At 39.4% G+C, this 17,700-nt stretch overlaps 1 protein-coding gene across 3 annotated transcripts in view; it reads left to right on the forward strand.

Moving 5' to 3' along the window:
* Positions 1-419: 419 nt before the first annotated feature.
* The window catches only part of CDH11 (cadherin 11), an 83,187-nt gene continuing 65,906 nt past the window's right edge, over positions 420-17,700 (forward strand). Inside the window, exons 1-4 of one of the 3 annotated variants that reach the window (XM_032990656.2) lie at positions 420-481; positions 1,713-1,864; positions 13,058-13,197; positions 14,512-14,590. The gene's annotated coding sequence lies outside the window, so the exon portion shown is untranslated. Of the gene's footprint in view, positions 482-1,691; positions 1,865-13,057; positions 13,198-14,511; positions 14,591-17,700 lie in introns of those variants that run through there. The other 2 variants (XM_032990652.2, XM_032990654.2) reach the window with 2 other exon arrangements.

Below are 17,700 nucleotides of genomic sequence, written 5' to 3' on the forward strand. Positions count from 1 at the left end.
CTGACCCCCCTCCCGCCTCCGCCCTCCCACCGCCAGGTACGCACAGGCCTTTCCCTGGTGCGTTTGGGAATCAAACTGTGAACTCTCAACATCGCTCTGAAGGAAATGTTAGCCATAATTCTCCAAGGCCCCCAGCTTTGCAGCCAGGAGGCTCCTGCTCTTTCCCTGGGGCTGACATCAGGCAGGACTTGCTACTCTGCTGTGCTAAGTTCAGTGTCCTGTGGCTTCCTTAGGATGCATTGTTTATCAGCTTGCCTCCTTCCAGATTCTTTGTTTGTACAGTGGCAGATTTTGTGCCAATTTTTTTTTTTTTTTCTTTGCCTGGAGTTATTGGCAGAGCTAATTAACCACAGAATATAAAAGCCTTGTTCTTTGGGGCCGGGTGGTGTGGTCACGGAGCAGCGTGAGTGCTGCCTTGTGGCGTGGGGGATGAACGGTCGGATGGGTTGCCTGAGGATGGGAAGATTATCTTCACAAAGAGGTACCTAGTTATTTCCAACAGCGAATGCAATCCTTATTCTTGAGGGGCTCCACATTGCATTCTTCTGTGCTCTGCTCTGTGCTGCTACGCAGCTACACAGACGGCTCCAACTACGCTGACAGTCACCTCGGGGCGCTCAGGTTTTGGCTGCTCTGAGGAAAGCTGGTGGGTGAGAGGGGACTTTCCAGCTCACGGGTGCCTGAGTGGCCATGGCGGGAGGGACTGCGTGCTGCTTCTGGGTTTGGATGGGTACATCAACTCAGGGCACTTCTCCCTGGACTCATGGAGCTCAGCCCCACCTGGGAATGGTACCTGGGGTTTTCACTTTAGGTAAAGATAACAGAGAAAGAGAGAGCGCAAGCGGCAGTGTGGGGATCGGTTGTGTTTGAGAAGGAAAGGGTCACCCATCCGCCTCCAGCAGGACAGCAGCCTGCCTGGGCAGAGAGGCGAGGCCTCGGCCTCTGGCTGTGAGCTGCAGCAGACCAAGAATTTCCACATCCAGAAATGCTTGGGGAACTTTTTTTTTTTTTTTTTTCTGAACAGATGTCTGATCATGACAGGATACATGACTGGGTTCAGTATAAAACGCTCCTGCTGTTTGTCCATCTCAGAAAATTTCTCTGTCTGTGCTACGAGGTAGGGGTTGCCCCCCAAGCAGGAGACCTCCAGTGGCAGTGGGCTACCGCTGGCTGTGCCCGGGGCTCTGGTGTGGGTTTCAGCCCACCTGCAGCACTGCCACTGCCCTGAGGTGGTCCTGGGCTGCCTGCAGAGGAGTGGCGACAGGAAAGGGACAGGGCATCCCTTCCCACAGCCCGCCGGCACAGCAGGATGGGCATCCTCATCCCCCTAAGATGCGTGTGTGGGTGCCGGTGGCTGAAGGGGTGCAGAACCAACCTGTGGGGTGGGGACAGCGTACCCTACCCATCCCTGGGACTGTCTGGGCAGAGGGAGAGAGCGCCTTGGCCTCCTCGTCCCCTCACTTTTCCCTTCCACCCCCAACTTCGTCAGGCATCAGAGGGCACTCAGGACGTGGGGCCCTGCGGGGGGGCAGGCTCTGGGGTCTGCTTTCCTCTCGGTGTGGGGGGAAGGGAGAAGAAAATAGAGGAGAAGCAACAGCCTCCAGCTTTTCCCTTCCTCTAATCTTGCTTCACTCCCCCTTGCTCCCTCTCCCTCCCTCTCCCCTTTCCTCTCCCCTTTCCCCTCCCTCCCTCTTTCTAATTCCTGCCACTAGCTCGGAGCCTCATTCAGCAGCCGCTGCCAGTGGAGTGTAACAGGCTGAAGATGCTGCCGTGTCTGCTCAGTGTCTAGTTGTGAATGGGACTTGCCTCCTCTCCCTCCTCCGGAGGCGGCCAAGGGAAGCGGCCAGCTCCGCTGGACCCGCAGGTAAGCGGCGGCCGCAGCCGAGTGCCCCGGGGAGCAGTGGGGAGCCCCGGGGAGCAGAGGGGCACGCCGGCACCGGAGTTGTCTGGGGTGAGCTGGGCGGCGGGGGTGCCGGGCGCGCTGCTGCCGGGCGCGGAGGCGGCTCGGCAAGGGGGAAAGCGAAGGACCGGCTGCCTGCGGGAACGGTCGTCTGGAGCTCGGAGCAAGAGCGGGGGGATGCGTGCGTGTGCACCAGAAACTTGACAGCGGGGCTGGGGCTGGGGCTGGGGCTGGGGCTGGGGCGGGGGACAGGCAGGTGTGCCGCGGGCAGCGGGGCCGGGGCAGGCAGCGCCGGGAGAGCTGCGCGGCTCTGCCGCAGCCCTGCGCGGAGGCGGCCGGCGGGCTCCCGGAGGGCGAGGTGGGCTCTCAAAGGGAGAAAGGAAATGCTGTGGCAATCGTGGTTTTTTTTTTTTTTTTTTTTTTTTTTTTTTTTTCTCCCTTCAGCTTTTGCTCGGGGGGTGTGGGATGGGGGAGGGTGAACATTTGTCCGTTTTAAAATGTTCCTCCGTATAGGCAGATATTGAAAGCCCCGAACTGAAAATCTTTCACTTGCACTATAGCTTCCAGGCATGAAACGGATATGCAGAAATTATAACTGCATGAAATGAAGGATACTCTATCGACAATAAAAAAGGGAAATACTTTGATTTTTGTGTGTGTGTGTGTGTGTATACACACACACACACACACACATATATAATTATTTTGCTTGCTGCCTTTCAAATATATTACTATTCACAAGGTACCAAAATGGTATCTGTCTCCAATACGGGCTAGTCCAAAAAGCATTAGACTCTTGGGTGATACATGCATAAGCACATCCCTAAGAAAGGTAAAATAGATCAGGCTGTAGGTCCCCATAAATACCATTAACTTTTAGAATAAAAGTGCTTCCTGTGCAGTCCTTTGGGAGCACATATAGCAGTCTGACATCATGATACAAATGCCTTTACCTTCTATAGAAGTCCCCCTTTATTGTCTACTCTTTTAAATATTCATTCGGTGAGGAGAGAACCAGTATGTGCTAGGGGATCTTTGTACCATTGCTACAAAGGACAGTGTGGCTGTGTAACATAGTATTTACCTACCAAGATATCTGTGACAAAAGAACCTCTTTAGCAAATGATGTTACTAATTCAGAAATTGGCCCTTTATAAAGAGAATGCTCATTTCTTTTTCACGTTCCAACGACTAGTAACTCCCTGGGAAAGACTTTCTTCTTGTTGATTTGTGATGGTGTTAGAATAAGAATTTCACAGACTCTGTACTCCTCTATTAGGAAATTAAATATTTTTAATTATTTTAATAATCAAACTGTTGAATGAGAAAAGCACTAACAGATTCAGACACAGGGAAGGAAGCACTCGGATGTTACTGAATGTCCATCTCTTTTTCCCCTCCCTTGTTCTTAAGCTTGTTTCAGTGTTTCCAAAGTCTGTGTGATTCTCCAGGTAAATACTTTTGTTCTCATCTTCTCTGCTGGCTAACCTGTACCAATAAATAAATTTGCTTTCAGTGTAGAATTTCTGCAACAATTAATCTGACATGTGCCTCAGTCAGGTCTGTCCACTGAGATCTGGAACACAAATCAATGACTACTCAGTCCTTTGGATGATTTTATATGGAGAGATATATAGAAGTATATGGAAGTGGAATTGCAGATGTTTGCTTATGAACAGTATTTTCATAGCAGAGCGGCACAATTCATGTTGCTGGGCAGATAGGCAGTAAGAACAGTAGTGAGATTGAGCGCAGAAGGTCTGGTTTGAGCTTCATAGCTTCACACACAAAACATTTTTCTAGCCTATTTCTTAGTCTACTACACTCTAGAAAACAGAAGATTCTGACTGTACTTCTAAAGCAGTTCTCCATCTTGTAAGAGAACAACAGAGTAAAGTTATAGAACTAAGAACAAGATGTTCAATAAAAGAAATGGAAATTCTCTAGCAAAATTACCTAAAAGAAATCTTTCTCCTGAAGCTTCTTGTCCTTAGGCCCTGGCACAGGATTTTTTTTTTTTTTTTTTTTTTTTTTTTTTTTAACCTCAGCTTTGCACTAGAGCATCAGAGAATAAGTATGGGCAGAGAATGCTATTTATAGACTTCTCTACATCAGCTTTAACTTTGATAAAATTTTAAGTGTTGCCTGTCCAAAAAAATCACTAAAATCACTAGATTACTTCATTACCAGAAATGCTGCTACAATAGGGTATGTAAAGAGATGAGATAAGTCATTGCAATTTATCATCAGCAGTTTGAGAAGGAATATGTATGGAAATGGTTGATTGAAAGACAGGACAGCCAAATGAATTTTTTTTTTTTTTTTGCATAACAATATGAGGAAGCTACAAAGATTAGAATGATTTTGGTGATTTATATGATAAAACGCTATAAAATATAACGTGGTTTCTGCTTCAATTAATACGATATTCTGACAGCATTAGACATATTTAATTTAATTTAGTGTAAGAAACATGTGATGTTCAGAGTTCCAGTACACTAACATTTTTGCTTTCTGCAAATGCTGTAACTAAACAAAGCATAACTTAAGAAACAAATGTTTTATTGCTGAGATTTCCACAATATTCTTAGAAGTTATTTCTAGCTCAGACGCCATAGAAATTTAAAGTAATTTCAAACTTAAAACTACTGTCTCCTCTTTTTGGTGAACACCCTAAACCAATTTTGAATCCATTTTGTGAGCTGGATGTCTAGCGAAATATCTTCAGTATGTGAGAGAGGTCTCATCTGGAATCAATTAATTTGAAACAGTTTAGCAACATACCTTCTAGACTTTTGTGTCTGAGTTTTTCTACTAGCTTTTTATGCTAAAAATCTGTGTGTTGTTTCCTGTGCTATAGCCCTTTTTTTGTTGTTGTTTTTAAATGGCACTTCAGTTTTCATTGTCCCTTTGTTGAGAGCAACCCAAAGCTTAGGGAAATAAATGGAAAGATGGCCATGGATTTAAATGTAGTTTGGACCAGGCACTTTGTCCAGATGAATTAAGAGGTGCAATTACTTTGCACTTAAGTATTGTAACTTTGTCGTATATATGTAATTTTTTATCTCTTATCAGTTAAGGAACACTGTAGTCGTATACTTTTAGAAGTATACATTACTTTTAAAAGTATATTATTTTATAGTATTTTAGGATAAAATGTAGCCCTGTGTTTGGGTTTTGCTACTGAAGACCAGGATACTCTTAGACTGGGAAATTATTGATTCATTTAAGTGCAAGCGTGCATATGCCGAATTATTAAACCCATTCATTTTATTTTCCTGTGTAAGTAAGGACTTTAAAGTCATTTAAATATTACCGAAGGGTAGCAAATTTGCACACGATGCTCCCAGAGGAGAGATGTTACCGGAGGAGCCGGGGTTTGTGGAAGCCGTTCTCCCGTCGCTGAGCCCCGCTCTGGCTCCGCCTTGCTCAACAGGTCCCTTGAAGGCGGCCCGAGGAAGGCCGCGGGGGCACAGCTTTGGCAGTGGGATCCCGCCGCCGGGCTCCCCGCAGGGCCCCGGGCCGGCTCGGCCTGGGGCGGGCTGAGCCCGGTGCTCGGCCCGGGGCCAGCGGCGGGGCGGGCTCGGCCCGGGCCCGGGGCGGGCTCGGCCTGGGCCCGGGGCGGGCTCGGCCCGGGCCCGGGGCGGGCGGCGGGGCGGGCGGGCACTAGAGGGCACTGATGCTCTTCGCTGCCTCCCCGCCGCCGGCCCGGCTGCTCGCCCGGGCGCTATGAAAAGCCGTTTTGTTACCACCAGCGTTGCTGGTCCTCTCAGGGGAGGCAGGATTCAGTCTCGCTGTGGTTCGGGCTAATGCTCAGGCACTTTGTCAGGATTAACGTCTTTCTAGTCAGTGGATCGCGTTACCTTCGGCATCGTATTACCACCTTGGCGCTCACTACAAAGTTTTGGAATCCTGTGACTTCAGATTGTCTGAAGAGTGCCACAGCTGGAGTCTAGGTGTGAAATAAACAGTTCAGTGCTCTTGGCGGCAGTGGGTTTAAAGGGGTTTGCTATCTCTTTCTTCCTTTTTCAAAGACAGTGTCAGTTCCTGCTATGCCAAGAGAAAGGGTTTAAAGACAGAAAACATGATATGTAGAAACAAAAAATATTTCTTTCAAAAATATTGTCATGCTTGAGAGATCTTATAAAGATAGCCTTGATAGAAAAAAGACGTAGTAGGCCAAATTTGCCTAACTTTACCTGTACGCATCTAGGTCAGTGGAGCTTACAATTGAAAAACTGAGAAAAGTAGATTGATCCAAATCATTTCTGAATGTCCTCTAGCACCTTGGAATATGAAAGACATTGTTAAAACCCGTCATTGCAAATGATGACCAAAAAGGACATAGATGATAGTATTGATTTTAAATGGTTGTAGGCTTGGAAGGAGTCTCATTGCCACCTGCCCTGTTCTGATGTTCTTCCCTAGACATCCACTTTGGTGTATTGCTAAAAGCAGGATATTGGGCGTTCTGAACAGATCTTTGATTTGACTCATAGACCAATCAAATTCCTGTGTGTAAGAAATATATACTGTAAGTAACAGAGTGCAGAATTTTATAATATGTGTTATATCCATTTGGGCAGATATGCAGCCAGAGAAGATAATGTGTCTAATAGAAATTGATGCCTACAACTTTGATGCCAAAAATGGGCAACATAGTGCCATAATAGTTGTACAGTTTTCTGTCAATGACCTGATTTAGGATATTAATTAAGAATTATCCTAGAGTGACAACTCTTGGTGAGAGAGTTAGTGACTACTGCACTGGAAAATGAGCACTGCGTTGCTGAGTAGGACTGTGTTGCAAAGAGCAGTCTGAGATCCATTAACTGCCCATGCTCTGTGCTCCAAGGCAGGAAGCATCCCTTAAATTGTTAGATGCACTCAAGGTGGGCGGAAAAATTAGAGCTGCCAGTCATGTTCAACGCTCTCCAGAGAACATTATGCAGGGCTGGGACATTAGCAATGCCTTGCAAGCCAGCAGGAATTTGGAGACAAATATCTGGAGCAGCCAGCCCTGCTGCTGAGCAGTGCCCGTGGGGAAGGTGACATTATGGTTAATTTTGCCTGACAAAGGTGTGAGGCCTTCTTCCATAACTGCTTGGGTGGTGCAGTGGCTTTCAGTCATCCCAGTCCCAAGGAGCTCTGCTGGCTCCATGAGCCATAATTTAGCTCTTCAATTTTAGAGTGCTGGTTTAAGCACATTCTAAGAGGTTTTTGTGTTTTTTCTCCAAAGTTTGGCAATGAGTAAGAGCCCTCTCCCTTCTGAATCAGCAAGAGTTCATCAGAATTCTTAATTGTAATGCAATGGCAGGCAGAGTTGGAGTAGTAGAAATCAATGTAAATGGATTAAAAGAAAAGGACGAAGTAACTGAATGTAAAAGAGCCAGGATTTTTCAGAGTGATTGGTGAACAATGCAGCAGTAGGTTTACAAATACAATTCATTATTATAATGATGATTTAATAGTTCATCAGCAGATAGACTGTAGCCACATTATAGATAAATGAACATAAAATGCAATTGTGGATTATGAAGTATTATAAAGTAGACAAAACTGAACAGAACTTTGATACATGAATGTCAGGTGTAGGAAGTACCTATCCAGACAGTAATTACACTTAGGCTTCTTTTAATTGTGTTAGTACAGTCTGACACCATTTCAATGAACTCCCGATGATGCTGTGGAGACACAGGCCCACACAGGTGAAGACTGGAGTTATGAGCAGAAGGAATTATATTCGGTAGCTCCTTAAAACATGATTCACTGAATTTCCATGTTTGTAAGCTTCACAGCTCCCTTATCTTTGTACAGTGCAACTAGTGCAGGTTTTCTTGCCCTACCAGTGTACATTAGTACTACCCCACAGCTTGAAAACAGCCTGGCTTAGATGTCTGTGCACAGGTTTGTTCCTTGTTTCCTCATGCTAGCAAGTGGGATAGAGATTAAATTTATGGTGTACCCTCTAGCAGATTCATTTTCTTTTTCATGTGACCTCCTAATCACACAGAGTCTATGCTAGCTTGGTAAGCTAAAATTTCAAACTTGATGTTAATCCCATTGAAGCACTGCCGCTTCTGCACTGCATTTCAGTACTCTTCATTTTATACAGTGCAATCATCAGATATTGATTGCATGTGAAACTATTACATTTAAAGTTAAACCAGTGCCATAGAACCTCTGGTTCAACATAATTTTTGTCCCAGTGAGGCTGCTGATATATATTTTTAAATAAAATAAAACTTCAGAAACATATTAATTGGTCTCAGTGGTTAAGTTAAATAGTTAAATACATGCATACGTATCATTCTGCCAAGGATAAGTCATTAGTTCAGTATAAACGAGAAATGATAGCTCTATTTGAATCAGGAGACTAAGCCCTATTTCCATTAATGCTAACTGTTTTATTAATACATGCATGTGTCGGCATTAAGTCATAAATTTAAATGGTCTGTCCCTTCTTGATTTAAAGTAATTATCTCAAAGATCTTGGCAGCTGAATGAATAACTGTGTTAATCCTTTTATCTTTTACCAAATATTTTTTTTTTTTTTTGGTATGCAGACATTATAAGGCAAACAAAAGAAATAGAGTTTGTGCAAAGTTGGCTGGTATTTGAACCAAAAATAAATGTATTTTCATTCCCAGAACAGAATACCTGTAACTATACCAGCCCGCATACAAGGGTTCTCCAACCTTTTCAGTCATATAGCATTATGTACCTGCCTACATCTTATGTGTACTTTATGCACATTTTTGTATATTTTAATTTATATAGTTAAAATTATTTTTTTTGTGTTGCTGGAAAATTTTAATTGAAGCAACAGATAAAAAAATGCAATCTTTATATTGAGAAAATAGATATTCAAAAAGTTTATACCTAATTATTTTAAATAATAATTTCATTTTATCTGAGAGAAATCCTGAGATAAATACAAGACTGAATAGTGTTTAAAAAATTAAAAATTGGTCTCATTAGCACTAGAAAACACACTTGAAATTTTGGGATTAAATCTTGTCCTTTTCAGAGCAGTGCTTCCACCAGACAATCCTACCTTTCAGCAGACTTGACCACATATTGATGTAGTTAGGTATTTCTAAGTATCAGTCAGTTCATTGTAGATCACCAAGATGAGATTTTAATGCATTTCTTCATTACAGGGTACTCTCTGGTCCGGGAAGAAATGATTGTGAGCTTTTTCTGAGGAATGACCAATATTAAAACAGTTGAATGCTGCCAGGTTAATTCAATATATACAGCACAGTGATCAAAATCTCCAGTTTTGTATTGCATGTAACCATCATTATTTAACCATAGAGATTGCCAAACTGATGTAATTGAGGAATCACTCAAACGTTTATCCAGTATACACAGTCAACAGATACATTTAAAGATAATGTCTCCTTCCCGTTCTCTTTCAGCATATTTTTCTTGCAATTGAAATTTCAGTGAAGATCTTCAGTATTTCACATTAGTGAAAGTTACTGTTCATTCATAGTTTCAGACCCAATTTCTCCAGACATAAGAGGTTCCAAAATTTTGAAAAGCAGTTATATAATAATTTTATTTGGGGCTCAGATTCAAATAGAAAGCTTTGTCCACCACTGGTTGTTGCCTTTTCATTTGTTATCATTCCAGTTATAGCTGGTATAGCTCAAAGAGTATGGCTGATTAGTATGCATTTCAATTCTTTTTAGCAGGGTGGCAATTTACATAGCATTTCTTTTTCTAAAGCAAGGTACTTTTTCTATAGCAGGCATTGGCATTTGCATACAAACAATTTATCATTTACATATGAAAGGGCTGATTAGGTAGCAATGCAAGTGACTGTAGGTCAGACTTAGGATGGTCATTATAGTTCTTTCTGTCCTTAAAATTGTTAATTTTGCAATATTTTTATGAATAAAAATATATGCTCATAAACTGAATATGTAGTCATCTTTCAAGTATTAAATTTAACAGTTGTCTTTGAGATCTCTAATATGTGGTTTTCTGTGGTGCAGTCTTTGGCTATACCCTTGTAGTGAAGCTACTTTAAGATGATCTCTTCCTCATTGATTCCAAAATCCTGTACTGCAGTTCACAGTCCACTGATCTGTACAAGGAAAGTTGATTTGGAGACTTCAGAGGTAACTGGGGTATCTGCATGATCTGGGTTAAAATAAAACATGTACAGTATTTAACTTTACTGTCTATATGACCTTCATAAGACAGACCCTGTGATCCTAGGCATAGTTCTTGGTTTCTCAGCTGTCTGCATCATCATCTTGAGTTCATTGAACTTGCTTATGTTTAGATGATATTTCTTGTGCCTCAGTTTATTAGCTTCTGCTCCCTCTCTACATCAAAAGATCTAATATTCAGTGAACTTTTCACCTCCAAAGCTTCCCACTTTTTAATGCAAACTGCTCTACCCTCCTGTAACCTCCATTTTATCAGGTATAGTGGACTCTTCTAGGCTTCCTTTTTATTTTCATATTTCTGCTTCATTCAGTCATTGCCACATCCTCAAATGTGGTGATATTCTTCTCTGATTGATTGGGTCAGGCTAATCCAACACTTGCCTTCTTTGTCTGTTACTTCTATCTGAATTAAACAAGGGCTTCCCATTCCTAGTCTACAGTGTAATCATACCCTTCAGTACAATCTTGTAGTCAATAATGTCCAGTTAATTTCTGTACACATTACATAGTTTTTTTGGTCTATAAGCAGCAGTCTTGCTTTCTTTGTGTTTGGCTAGGTGTATGTCAAACTACTGGGAGCAGTTAGATATGACAAAAACTATTTTTCAGTATGTTCAATGACTTCCTATTTTTTGATTTCATAACAAAGAAAATTCCAAATTTAAATAAGGTGACGTTGTGATCTGAGAAATACTCAAGCAATCTCATGAAAAATTAAATGGAAACCAGCCTTACTGCCTCACTAGACTGTTTATATACAATATGCAGATGTCATATGTAACTAGGATACTATGAACTCCATTGAAAAAGGTAACACAAAGATCTACTCCATGCTGCAATAATGTGCTATGATTCTACAGCATCACAAGTTAGTGTCTGCTGGCCTGGGTTTTAAAGGAGCAGTAAAAACACATGACGAAAGTCAAAAGTTAAATTACAAAAGTCCAATTTTTTTTAATGGCATTGACATTAAATGCCACCTTATTGTGACCTTCAATATGTATTTGTACATTTAGAAGGCTAGGGAAATGTCAACCTTATTTAATATACGTTCAGAATTTTGCTATTGTTGTTGGCAGACTTCTTTTAATGACTTCTATGAGCAGACAAGTTTAAACTATTTATCTGAGGTTTACAGTTTACTGGTTAAAATTCTGTCTGGTCAACCTGATATAAAACAGAGAAACTATTGGAGTCCATGGAGTTATTCAATTGACAGTGGTATTGAACAGTATCCTTGATATGTAAATTTAAAGTAGTTTTGATAATTATGTTAACTTGTGTTTTTAAACAGTTTACATGGAGGTGTGCATTTCAGGGCTTAGACAGTTTTTAGTCCTACTAGCATTAGGAATGCTATTAATACACCATCATATCTAAGAAACCACACCAATATTTGTTTAATTATCCAATCAGATTGAACAAGAAATGAGTTTGGCTGAAATAATCAAGTCTATAGAGAAAGTGCCAGTTCTGATACTCACCAAAATTTGACAGTTACTCATTGTCATGACCTTGGCTTTTTTTACAATGAGGTAGAGGTCAGAAAGTATGCTAGCTGTAATTACTGCCTTCATAAGATTCTGTAATCCATCCTTTGCAGCAGACTTGAACCAGATCATCTACATGTATCAGATTACTGATGAACTGGGTGCAAATCTGTATTTTGTTCCTGTGGCTGTTAAATCCTGTTTCTGACTATCACTATATATGGTCTGTGAAACGACTCAGCCTTTATGACATTTCCTTTCAAAAATGAATGACTGGCAAGTTATTTTGTGAAAACTGTACATAATGTAAGAGCTACCAAAAATGGGATTTTTGACTTTTATTTATTTTTTTGAAAAAAAATTACAGAAGATCATTGATACTTCCCTAAGAAAATAATCTAAATTAAATTAATAATGTGTACAAAAGTATTTTCTATTGGTATTAAATCATTTTGCCTACTGGAGAATAATGTTTTTGCCTAGAGGTATACCCCATCTGGAAATTAAATCCATTTTTACTATAAATTAAATAATTCAAAATAAACTGCAGAATAGCTTGTGTTCTAACTGTTTCCGTGTGCTTAAAGTAGACTACATTTAACCCATAAATGCCTTGGGCAGTTTATTTCTTTTAGTTAATGAAGGCTAATTGCTTCTTCAATTTGAGATCAGCCGCTCCCCATTTTATGCTTTTCAATAATGTTACAAAGGAGTATTTTGAGTCACTCAGATGTGACAGTTTCCTGTTTCCCATGTTAGTTCATATGCAGTTACCGTGACTTAACGGAAAAAACATAAATCTGTATACACATTAGCTTCCTTTCTCATTCTTATCAATTGATTATATACATTTCCCCTTTGGGCTTTATAAAAGGCCCCAAGTTTTATTTTCCAACAAATTAGAAACATACCAACTTTTTAATAACATATCCAGTGTTTTAAATGTAAATACATGAATTTCTATCTACATCCTCATGCCTCCAAATAATTTGTCTGTTATCTATAGTAAGCCAGGCATATTCATTATGCTTCTTATGCCTGTGTCCATATGAGTTGAGATCTCAGGCTGAATGACATGAATCCTTTCCACAGCTGTGCCTCGAAGGACAGATGCCTTTCCACCATGAATGATACCAGAAGTCCTATTGCAAAACTGTTTTTCCCACTTCTGAGTAGTCTGGTGAAGTCATTTCCATAATCCATGGAACTGTTGCTAAAATTAGGGATGTGAATATATATATATGGCTCTGATGTTGAAGCTGTATGGGGAACTGAGTAAGAGATCCCTATACAATAATTATGCCTTCTAATTATGCCCTTTTAGTAAGCTCCCTGTCTCCCAAAAGAATCCTAGAATGAATGAAGAGGAGCATAATTCCTCATTTATGGAGAGGAATTCTTTCAGTAATCGTATTCAAAATTACAAATCAGCTAAAAGGACAGCATCTGTATTGACTTCTAGTTTTTGTTCTGTTTTGCAGGCAGCATGGCTAGGACTTTGACTTATTAATGGCAAAGATGACTTCATCCAGGTGCTTGCATTTGAGGAGAGGGAAGAATGAAAGGCTTAAATGTGTCTATTTGTTTTTCCCATTTTAAGAGCATTCTTTCACTTGACTAGGTGAGTGTGTGCCCCCTCACATTTCTTTGGGGGGAAATAGTTGGAAAGAAAGGAACATGACAAAAACTCGTGTAGCGAAAAGGCAAATCTCTTTGCTTCTCAGAAATAACTGTGTGTGTCTTGGTGACATGCCATCTAAAGAACAGCTTCCAAAGCAAGTTACCTTGACTGAAAAATAATTTCAGCTTGTTTAGGAGGAGGAGTTTCAGCCTTTCAATAAATATCCCATCAAGTCTGTGGTATAAGGATCCTATTAGACTTACTATACCCACTATACTCCTACTGGAGCAGCACCCCCAAAAGATATTGTGGTTCTCACTTTGAAATGCCAGAACACTGCATAAAATCTGCTATTAGTGGAAAAAGGGTTAAAAAACATATGTGCTAGTTATCTGTCTGGAGCTTCAAACAGCCACATTCTACATCAAAAAGGGACTGCAGCAACCCCTTGATCAAAGCTCAGGTAATTTAATTATTTGCCTTCATGAATCAAGGGGTCCTTGAACAAGCTCAGGATGTCTGGATATTAGAATATGGGAAATTTATTGTTTCACTCCTTCTAATATTCCAACATCAAAGAGATCTTTTTTTCTATAAACAAAGCAGTCTGAAGTCAAAGAATTCAAGCAAAAGCTAGTGTAGAGAGATTCAGTTTTCTAGGATCTTTGTGAGCTGGAAATTAAGCCAATTCCTGTGGGGTGAGATGTTTATCACTGTTATTCTTTGTGTTTATTTTATACAACTAAACATCTGTACCATATCTTGCAAACTGAAATACTTAGCTCCTACTCCTGTAAATTGACTTGGTTGACATTGTTTCTCCTGTTTCTCAATTTTACATGATTTTTCATATTTTCATATTTTGTTTTGCAAATCTCTGTTTGACAAGCTCTAAGTGTCTCTTTGACCAGATCATGTTTTGAGATTCTAATTAACACAATGTAATGTAGACTGTGCATCCTAATGTGGAGGAGAGAGTTCATAGCTGATTCCTCCAGCAGTCCCAGACAAAAGTCAGAAGAAATTTGGGGTGGTGAGAGAAGCCCGTGGTCTGAAGGAACAGCACTCAGTCCCAAGCACTCTCTGTGCTTCTCACCATTGGTGGTAGTCACGTTAGTTCAGGATTAATGAATCAAAAATTGGTTGGCATTTTTAAACCTCTAAGCATAGAGATGTGCATGCTGATATAAGAATGGATTCTCAACCTGCAAAAACAAATGTCACTTTATTTCTAGGAAAGAGTAATTCCTTTGTATCTTTACCCTTTTTTTTTTTTTTTTTTTTTTTTTGCATTTTCTTTTTTTGGTCTGCCAGATTTCCTTTTACAGCTGGGGCCTGACCCCTCTTTTTTCCATGTTCATGGACCAGACATAATATACTAAAAGTTCTTATGGTAAGTGCCAGTCTTAGTGTGTGTGTTGCATGTTTATCTGCTACGTCATTTCTGCATAAAAGTTTTGTCATTTCCTGTGTTTTCCTGATTTTGTATGTGTTATATTCACAACCTGCAACAATCCTGTGTGTCAAACTGCTGTTGAAGCCAGTGAGATGTTTCTGTGCAGAGTGATTCCTTATGTCTTACCAGGAACAGAAATAAATTAGTAGGAGACAAGGCAGTAGAAATGGGAAGCAAATGCAGTCACTACATGTGGTGACAAATGTTTCTGACAATAATATATAAAAGTTCTATAAATAGAAAGAAAATAAAATGGGTTGACTCATCTCTCCTTCTCATATTTACCTGTGAAATAATAAGTTTCACAAATTTTTGATACTGCAGATCCTTTTCCAAATGAAAAATTTTCTTTTAAAATACTGTGGAAATTTTTATAGAACAAAAAGACTGCAAAATGCAAAATTATGATAAATAATGTGATTAATTATCTCATATAACAGTAAATAATTAAGACAAGAAAACAATGCAGTATTCTGCAATTCATTGTCAGGCTGGTGAGGAGCTCTGCAAAGTATTTTGTTTAAAATGGTGACGTGCTTGGAGAGACATGCCTGTCTGCTTCGTGTAGAGAAGGTATAACTCCACATGCTTGCTAACTGTAAAACAGCTCTATCAACTGTGTACACTGCAGTTTCTTACAATAAGGTTACAGAATGAAATCAACCATACTCTGTTGCACAGACATTCCAAATTCCTACCATAATTCCCAGGTAACTGTTATTGGAAGAATACATTGTTTGTGTGAAACTTTTGAAACCACTGAGTCTGATTTTTTTAGTTTCTTCAATTTGGACAGAAATGTTTCTTTTAAGCTTGGAAGACCTTGCTTTTCATTTCAATTAACTAAACATGTTTTAATTATTGCCATGTGATAATGTCATTACATATTTTCCAAGAGATCATCCAGTAGAAAGATGATTATTTTGCTCAAAATGAAGTTGCTTGGTTGATATCATGCCAAATCTACAGTAGCATTCAAGACAGTTGTATTATAGTCAACCAGGCAGTATTGCTGAAAAGTTGTTTGTGTGTTTGTATATATAGACATATGAGAACGTGAACCTTTCCTGAATGCCTATCGTAGTTTTACTGTGAAATCTTTGGTGTTAAACAGGACCATATACATGAGCTTATGGAAGCCTTAATTTCTGCCATGTAAACTATGTTGTGGTGTGAGTGGTTACATTTGCCAGTGAATGATATAGTGACAGTGCACATGCCTATGCCATTACCAGAGGAGGAGGAATTGATTAGCAATAACACACTTCATTAACACTGCACTTTCTCAATCATTGTAATTGTGGCTCTTCCCCTAAAACATCAAGTGGAACAGGTTTCATTTCAACCAAATCAATCTAATGTGTTAAAATTTACATAATTTCCTCTCATTGCGTTTATAGAGCAGCAGGAATTTTAATTTGCATTGTCTGTATAGTCTATAATCAAAGTGTTAAGAGCACAAGGTTTATTCATTATGTATGGCATGTGGTGACAAATTTACATAATAGGCTGCATCTTGCTGAAATATTCCTTCTTTCCCCACACCCACCTTTGCAATTTTGGCTATAACTTATTTTCTATAACCCTGTTCATTCAGTTACACAAGCCTTTGAGTTCAATAGAACATTTATTAGGGAGAAGTATCCTTATAAAAATAAATAAGTGGATAAAATGTCCTACTGAAAGATGAGAAGTGATAAGGGAAAGCATTGTAAACTGGACTGTGTTTCCTGATTTCAGGAGAAAGCTGGTATAAAACCACTGTGTTGTGTGCTGTTGCTGCATACTGAAGGTAAACATTCACAGATTGAATGGAAAAGTACCTTTTTCTTTGTTTAGTGGTAATTACTATGTAGAGTCGATTTTATGAAAATTTTCAAAGCTGTTAGGGACTAAAAAACAATTAAGAAATTAAAATGCTGTAAATGTAAACCTCCATCATTGGTTGTTGCCTGCTAAGGCCAACCTTTGCTTTATGAAAATAAAAGTGATTAACCAAGATATTTTTGACAGAGGATTATTATATTTTAGTAAATAGAGAAAAAATAGAGGATTTTGATAACATTTGTAGCAACTAAAAATATCCAAATGAGGAATGTAGTGCATCCATTGATTTAGATACATACGTCCTCTACAGAGTGTCACAGAGCTACCATAGCATAAGATTTATCGTTTAAATCTTTGAATTACTGATTTCTGTACATGGCAGGCATCAATCAATTCCCCTCTCCCTTTCACTGCCCAAGTAAGGCTATTCAGAATAAAATGTAGAAACATACATTTATTTTTAGTATACTACATTGTAATAGAACAGTATAAACAAATATATTCCATGTTCTAGTATGTGCAGAAATTCAGGTAGTACAAGATTTATCTTCCTTTGATCAAAGAAAATCTCTGTAGAACCTCTTCACAGAAATGGAAAATATATTTAGATGTTCACAGTCATGGACTTAGTAAGAGGTTATATGGACAGGTATTTCAGTCCTCTACTGAAACATTCATACAAATAATTTTATTAATACATAATTAAATCCATAATCTGATGTTAAGAGTTTAAATCTGTCAGAGAGTATTATATTTTAATTGTATTTTATTCCATGCTAAGAAAAGTGTGTGGGTGTATTACATGCATGATGACTTCTATTTTCAAGTTATATAATAGCAGACACAAACCTGACATTTGTGAATTTTTTGATCTCTGTATTAAATTGGAACAAAACTTTTGTTTGTATAATAACTGTTAATATCCAACATGTGACAAAATGCTTCTAAACAGTGTTATGTCAATGTAGATGCAACAATTACATACATGAAAATGAGAGTGAACACTGTATCTAAGTTCACGTTACTTAAAGTTATGATTAATACATAGACAGTCAGATAATGCTCAGTAGGCTTAGAAAGGTGCAAAAGACAAATGTAAAGCCAGTTAACCTTTGAGAGAGAGAGAAAATCCAAGAAAAGGGGAGAATCATTTTGCAACTGAACTTGCCCATAAAAGAGGCTATTAAAGTGATTATGAAGCTGTAACACTAGCCACTTCT

This window comes from Tyto alba, unplaced genomic scaffold (genome assembly GCF_018691265.1).
Source record: "Tyto alba isolate M040663 unplaced genomic scaffold, T.alba_DEE_v4.0 Super-Scaffold_26, whole genome shotgun sequence".
Taxonomy (NCBI): domain Eukaryota; kingdom Metazoa; phylum Chordata; class Aves; order Strigiformes; family Tytonidae; genus Tyto; species Tyto alba.